Here is a 6416-nt window from a genome sequence, read left to right as displayed (position 1 = left end):
GGCGGGCGCCCCGGCGAGAGCCAGGGTGAGTAAGAACCTGCAACAGGTTGCCTGGCTGTGTACGTGCATGCCCACGTCCCATCCATGCATGCACACTTCTCCTCCCATGTTATCATGTATTGTGCGTGATGTACTCCTCTCTCTTAACCGTGGCATCAATTATATATTGCATGCAGATGGATGACAGCGTCAGAGGTTACACACAGCTACGGCCACCATGGCCAGTGCTGGTCTGCTGGACACTTACTCAAGTATGCTTATTTTGGAGTTGCATTCAACGGGGCTTTTCTTGCTGCGACATAAGAAGAGCCCGTCCAATGCATTCATGCACTGGCGCAAACGGTCCCGAACCTTGCAAACTGTAACATAAAAAGACCAGAACCAAAATGGCAACTTACAACACCCAGGGTAGTGCAGCGCAGCTAAGAACTTTTCGCAAAAGGCCTCCACGAGACATTGTAGCTGTTTACCCGAATTAGTTTCTGTCGCCCACTGCCAAGTAGAAAGGAGCTGCAGGTTTTGCCCTCAAAACGACTAAGAAGTCAGACACTAGCTTACCATTCTGGGTGTACACTGACTAAAAGGTACATGCAGACCTTTCCTCTTGCATCATGGCGAAATTCAACAATTCAGAAATTCAGAACCTTATCCACCCAAAGGTGCGGATCTCAAAGAGCATGAACATTGTATATATTTCTTTTTGAATTACACGTGCAATCTGTTTCACATTGTATAATTTTTTCTTAAGGTTTTGCGTACATTTGTTTACACTACATTTTGCATTTTTAGTGCGCGTTGAACACATTTTTAAATTTAACTAGTTTATTTTGTTATACATATGTGCTTAGTGTTCTTTAAACACATGTGACATTAGCATGACAAAGCCACTTGCAAGTTTGTGGGTTTGCTTGCAAGTTTGTGGATTCGATGAAAGTTTGTGGGTTTGCTTGCAGCTCTAATGGAAGTGTCTTTTTCCTTCGACCTGTTGCAAGGAGGTGTGTATATTCCTAAGTCAAATGGAAGTGTCTTTTTCCTTCGACCTGTTGCAAGGAGGTGTGTATATTCCTAAGTCAAATGGAAGTGTCTTTTCCCACAAGGATTACCAAGTGGGTAGTTCCACTGCCTGTTATGTGATAATTTGGGTCATCTTTGAGCTGGGGCTGCTTCTTTGTTGCATGTCAGATGAGCATATTTGGTTTGACTTTCTTCATCTGTACGATGACATGCATCTCATGGGCTACTGTAGCTCAGACTGCGGGAGACCCTTTTGTCCAATTGTGGCGTTGTGTGCATGACTTTGGGCAGCAAGAAAATAAAGAATATGGGCTAGCTCTGAATACATGTAGTGTTGCTTTTTTATTTTCTTAGGAGGAAATTTAAGGCATGTGGTCGTGCGACCAATTTGTGCTAAGATATTATCACACCTCTAGTCCCTCTCGCCCACCACCATTTGACGCTCTCCAATACTGTAATGGATTACATAATTTTAGCTTACTTTTCATAGAATTTTACTGTTGAATTACAACTATTTTAATGGCATGCATTTCATATTTTTTCAAATGTAATGACAAACGTGACGATCTGTTGTGTGAGTATTTTTAGAGTCCAAAAATGTCAGTTTCAGAAACTCTTGATGGTTGGCGATCATATCACAGCAGCATGGATTTTAGACGATAAGAGAGCAGTTTGTTAATCACATTTTCACCATAGAAAAAGCAACAAGCGGCTAACTTCCATAATTTCGGATCCGTCAGGTTAGAAAAATATTATTGACGTTTCACCACTCTATTTGTTTTTTTTTGAATGTTGGTAGTTGCTCTATCAAATTCATTGATCAGAAGGGAACACAGTACAGCAGGTGCCCAAGGGCAAAAGCATCAAAAAAAGAGGATGCCAGAAAAGGAAGAACATACAGTTATATCATGCTCTCAGCCTGGGTCGAAAGGAATCCCAGCGCCTGCCATGTTCCACAAGATGATTTCATCCTTTAGCCGTTGCACGAACGTGCGCCTGTCCATCCATTTGTCCTGAAAAATGCGTCCGGAAATCTGCGCATTAGAGATGAATGCTAGAAGAAAATCTGCGCTGGTGCATGCGTGCTCATCACACTCGTGAGTCGTGACTTGGTTAGTGGTTACACATCTTTCCACTGAAAGCAAGCCCTGTACACATCTTCTATCTAGCTATCCTTAACTGGTACTTCCTCCGTCCGGAAATACTAGTCCTAAAAAGATGTGAGTATCTGCCTAGCCCTGCTGTTCTAAAGTAGCATGCATCTTGATTACTGGAGAGAGACGAGAGACCCATGTGTGGCCTCCCTAGCATAGGACCATTAGGTTGACAATAATTAAAAAACTGTCTCTGAAAACCATATATTCGGCATGGGTCAAGCTTGGAGCTGAAAGTGCCATTTTAGAAACCTCGTAGCTGCAGAACGCTGCGTAAGCTGTTGTGTAGAACGTTGAATCACAGTGTGAGATATTTTGCTATTCAACATGTTGCTGAGTGCACTCTCCAGCGATTCTGCAGCCATTCGTCTTTATTCATTGTGTTGTAGCTCTATATAGCGACTAATCAAACTGAAGACAACTACACAGCGCCGAACCTCCTATTCATACATATAACATCTCTTGGGCGCAAGTAAACTGCAGGAGCTCATCCAATTTGCAAGCACCTGGCAACCTCAAAATTCTATTGCCAACAGAAAGTAGAGGTTTTCTACCTACATCTAAAATTAACAGGGCAACTCTCTTCTTCTAATTAATGGTTGAGGCAAAGATTTAGCCTCTATTTAAAAAAAAAGGTTCCAAGGACTACCTAGTAAATGTTAACAGATAGGTTTGTAGCTGTGTAACGTGACATGTATGTCACGGTTGTATTGCGTACGTATGGCGTACGTATTGTGTAATCTAGGCAGGTGGTTAGAGTAGATATGATCTCATCTCATGTATAGCTTGGAGTATGGATCAAGACTACCAACTACCTGCCGATCCTTGTACTTGTCGAGCTATATAACATGCACGCATCCCTACTGTTTTGCATACGCTTCCACCATCACAGTTTTACATGGTAACCAGAGCCATCCTCGAGCAAATCCATGGCGTCTTCAAGTTCCTTCCCATCCTCGCCATTCGCACACGCCGCCACCGAGAAGCTCACGAAGGGAAACCGGGCTCTATGGCGGGCGACGGTGCTCTCGGCCATCCGAGGAGCACAGATGGCCAAATACCTCGACGTCGAGCAACCGCCGCCGCCCATGCAGATCGATGTGGCTTCATCGGACGGGAAGACGACGGTGAAAGGGCTGAACCCTGACTTCCAAACCTGGTATGCTCAAGACCAACAAGTCTTCTCCTATCTCCTGACGACACTTCCGCATGAGATAGCTATCCAGGTTGCTTCATGCCACACCGCTACTGAGCTCTGGAACACGGTGGAAGGGATGCTTGCATCTCACACCCGATCCCAGACCACCAACGTCTAGATCACCCTCGCCAACCTGCAGAAGGGCAACTCCTCCATCACCGACTACGTCGGGAAGATCAAGTCTCTCTGCGACGAACTGATCGCCGCGGGGAAGAGGGTGGACGACGACGACATTGTCTCCCACATACTGGCCGGGCTAGATGAAGATTTCGACCCGGTGGTTTCTGCCATGTGTTCCCGGGTGGAGCCGGTGACCGTGGCCGAGCTGTTTTCGCAGTTGCTGAGCTTTGAAACAAGGCTCAATCTTTGGGGCGGAGGGTCCCAATCCTCTGCCAACGCTGCTACCCGAGGCCGTGGAAATGGCAGCTACTCCAAATCTGGAGGGCGCGGTGGCGGACACGGCAGCAACAGCAGCAGGGGAAACTACAACAACAACCATGCCTCCGCTCCCAGGGTCCAATGCTAGATCTGTGGCAAGATGGGCCACCCAGCCTGGAAGTGCTGGAAGCGCTACGATGAGTCGTACCAGGGCATGGAGGAGAAGTCAGCCAACCTCGCTGCACCGCAGTACGGGGTGGACACGAACTGGTACCTAGATAGTGGCGCCACCGACCACATCACATGAGACTTGGAAAAGCTGACCGTGCGAGATCGCTACACTGGAAACGAACAGATTCATACTGCCAGTGGATCAGGTATGGTCATTAAACATATCGGTCATTCAGCTATTCATACTCCTGATCGTGATCTCCTCCTAAATAATATTCTTCATGTGCCGCAAGCCAACAAAATCCTAATCTCCGCTAGTCGCCTTGCTATTGACAATAATTCCTTTGTTGAAATTCATCCACACTCTTTTCTTGTCAAGGAACGGGGAACGAAGAAGGTGCTCCTTCGAGGCAGGGGTAGAACAGGACTCTACCCGGTTAGGCACACGGGATCCGACGCCAAGAAGCATATGCTCAGTGCCACCAAGCTATCCTCTGATAGGTGGCACCGGCGTTTAGGTCATCCTTCTCCTCTTATTGTTAGAAAAGTCATTAGCAAGAATAATCTCCCGTGTGCAAATTCTTTCAATAAAGATTCTGTATGTGACGCCTGCCAAAAAGGAAAAAGTCACCAATTGCCTTATCCTAAGTCAATAAGTGAATCAAAATTTCCATTAGAACTTGTATTTTCTGATGTTTGGGGTCCTGCTGTTGAAACAGTAGGAAGGAAGAAATATTATGTGAGTTTTATTGACGATTTCAGTAAATTCACTTGGATATACTTGATCAAACACAAGTCCAAAGTTTTCCAAAAATTTCATGACTTTCAACATCTAGTAGAACGTCAATTTGATTGCAAGATTCTTGCTCTACAAACAGACTGGGGAGGGGAGTATGAAAAGTTGAACTCCTTATTTACCAAAATAGATATATCTCACCATGTCTCGTGCCCTCATGCTCACCAACAGAACGGGTCAGCTGAGAGAAAACATCGACATATTGTCGAAGTGGGTCTATCCCTTCTTGCTCAAGCCTCTATGCCCTTGAAGTTTTTGGGATGAGGCCTTCATTGCCGCAACTTATTTGATAAACCGAGTTCCCAGCAAAGTCCTCAAATTTGAAACACCCTTTGAAAAACTATTCCATGAAAAACCCAACTACTCCATCATTCGGATTTTTGGGTGCGCCTGCTGGCCGAACCTTCGGCCCTACAATAACCACAAACTTCAATTCCGTTCTAAGCAATGTGCTTTCCTTGGGTATAGCAATCTCCACAAAGGGTTTAAGTGTCTTGACATATCTACTGGGCGTGTTTATATTTTCAGAGATGTAATCTTTGATGAAAATATCTTTCCTTTTGCTAGCCTCCACCCAAATGCCGGCGCTCGTCTTCGTGCTGAAATTTTGTTACTCTCTCCAGAGTTATTAAACCCTTCTGATCACGGGGGTGACTCTCATGCTGATGATCATGTGTTTAATAATCCTAATCCTTCCACTAATGGAGCCTGTACTGATGAAAACAGTGAAAAAAACAGTGCTCCACACTATGATTTTATGCAGCAACAAAGATGTACAAGCGCTAGACACGAGGCTGATTCGGCTGACCGCGCTGATACCAAGAGATTTGGCGCAGAAGCAGAGGCAGGCGGGACCGGCGCGGATCCCAGGCATGATTTGCCGCCGCCAACGCCACGTGGGTCTGGCGCATCAGCGCACGCCATGGAGTCCGGCGCACCAGTGCAGGCGGGCAGCGGCGATATGCCCGTGTCGTCACGTGTGACGCGTCAGGAATCGACTGGGGCTGGGGCGGTGGTCCCACAGAGCAATGATGGCTCCAGCAGCCTCGCGCGGGCCCGTGACCGTGGGTCGTTGTCGCCAACCGGCAACCTGTGGAGGACCGCAGATTCATAGCAGGCTGAGCGTGCGGATACCCAGGGAGATTCGCCGCCGCCTTGTGTGTCAGTACGAGGAACGGGATCCTCTGTGGCTACTACCGGATCTGCTGTGGCTACCCCAACTATAATGACACGAGTCACTCATTCACAGCGAGGTATTACCAAACCACTAGTGCCCAAGGATGGCATGGTCAGGTATGATAAACACTTCAAGTTTGCAAACTTTGCAGCTTCTGGTGAGCACCAAAATGTACTTGAAGCCTTGCATGATAAAAATTGGAAAAATGCTATGCGTATTGTGTATGATGCGTTAATAAGGAACAATACCTGGCACTTAGTTCCACCGAAGCCAGGGAGGAATATTATAGACTGTAAATGGGTATACAAAATTAAAAAAAAGGTAGATGGAACAATAGATAGATACAAAGCTAGATTAGTAGCTAAGGGTTTTAAACAACGTTATGGTATTGACTATGAGGACACCTTCAGCCCAGTAGTGAAGGCTGCTACTATCAGACTTGTTCTATCGGTTGCTGTTTCCAAGGGATGGAATATTCGCCAATTGGATGTTCAGAATGCGTTTCTACATGGTGTTCTCGAGGAAGAG

At 46.1% G+C, this 6416-nt stretch overlaps 1 pseudogene; it reads left to right on the top strand.

The window, feature by feature from the left end:
* The first annotated feature begins 3580 nt into the window (after positions 1-3580).
* On the top strand, positions 3581-3719 carry LOC119342423 (annotated as a pseudogene).
* Positions 3720-6416: the final 2697 nt, after the last annotated feature.

This window comes from Triticum dicoccoides, chromosome 7B (assembly GCF_002162155.2).
Source record: "Triticum dicoccoides isolate Atlit2015 ecotype Zavitan chromosome 7B, WEW_v2.0, whole genome shotgun sequence".
Lineage (NCBI taxonomy): Eukaryota > Viridiplantae > Streptophyta > Magnoliopsida > Poales > Poaceae > Triticum > Triticum dicoccoides.
The sequence above is the reverse complement of the archived record's forward strand: the minus strand, read 5'-3'. Positions and strand labels throughout refer to the sequence as shown.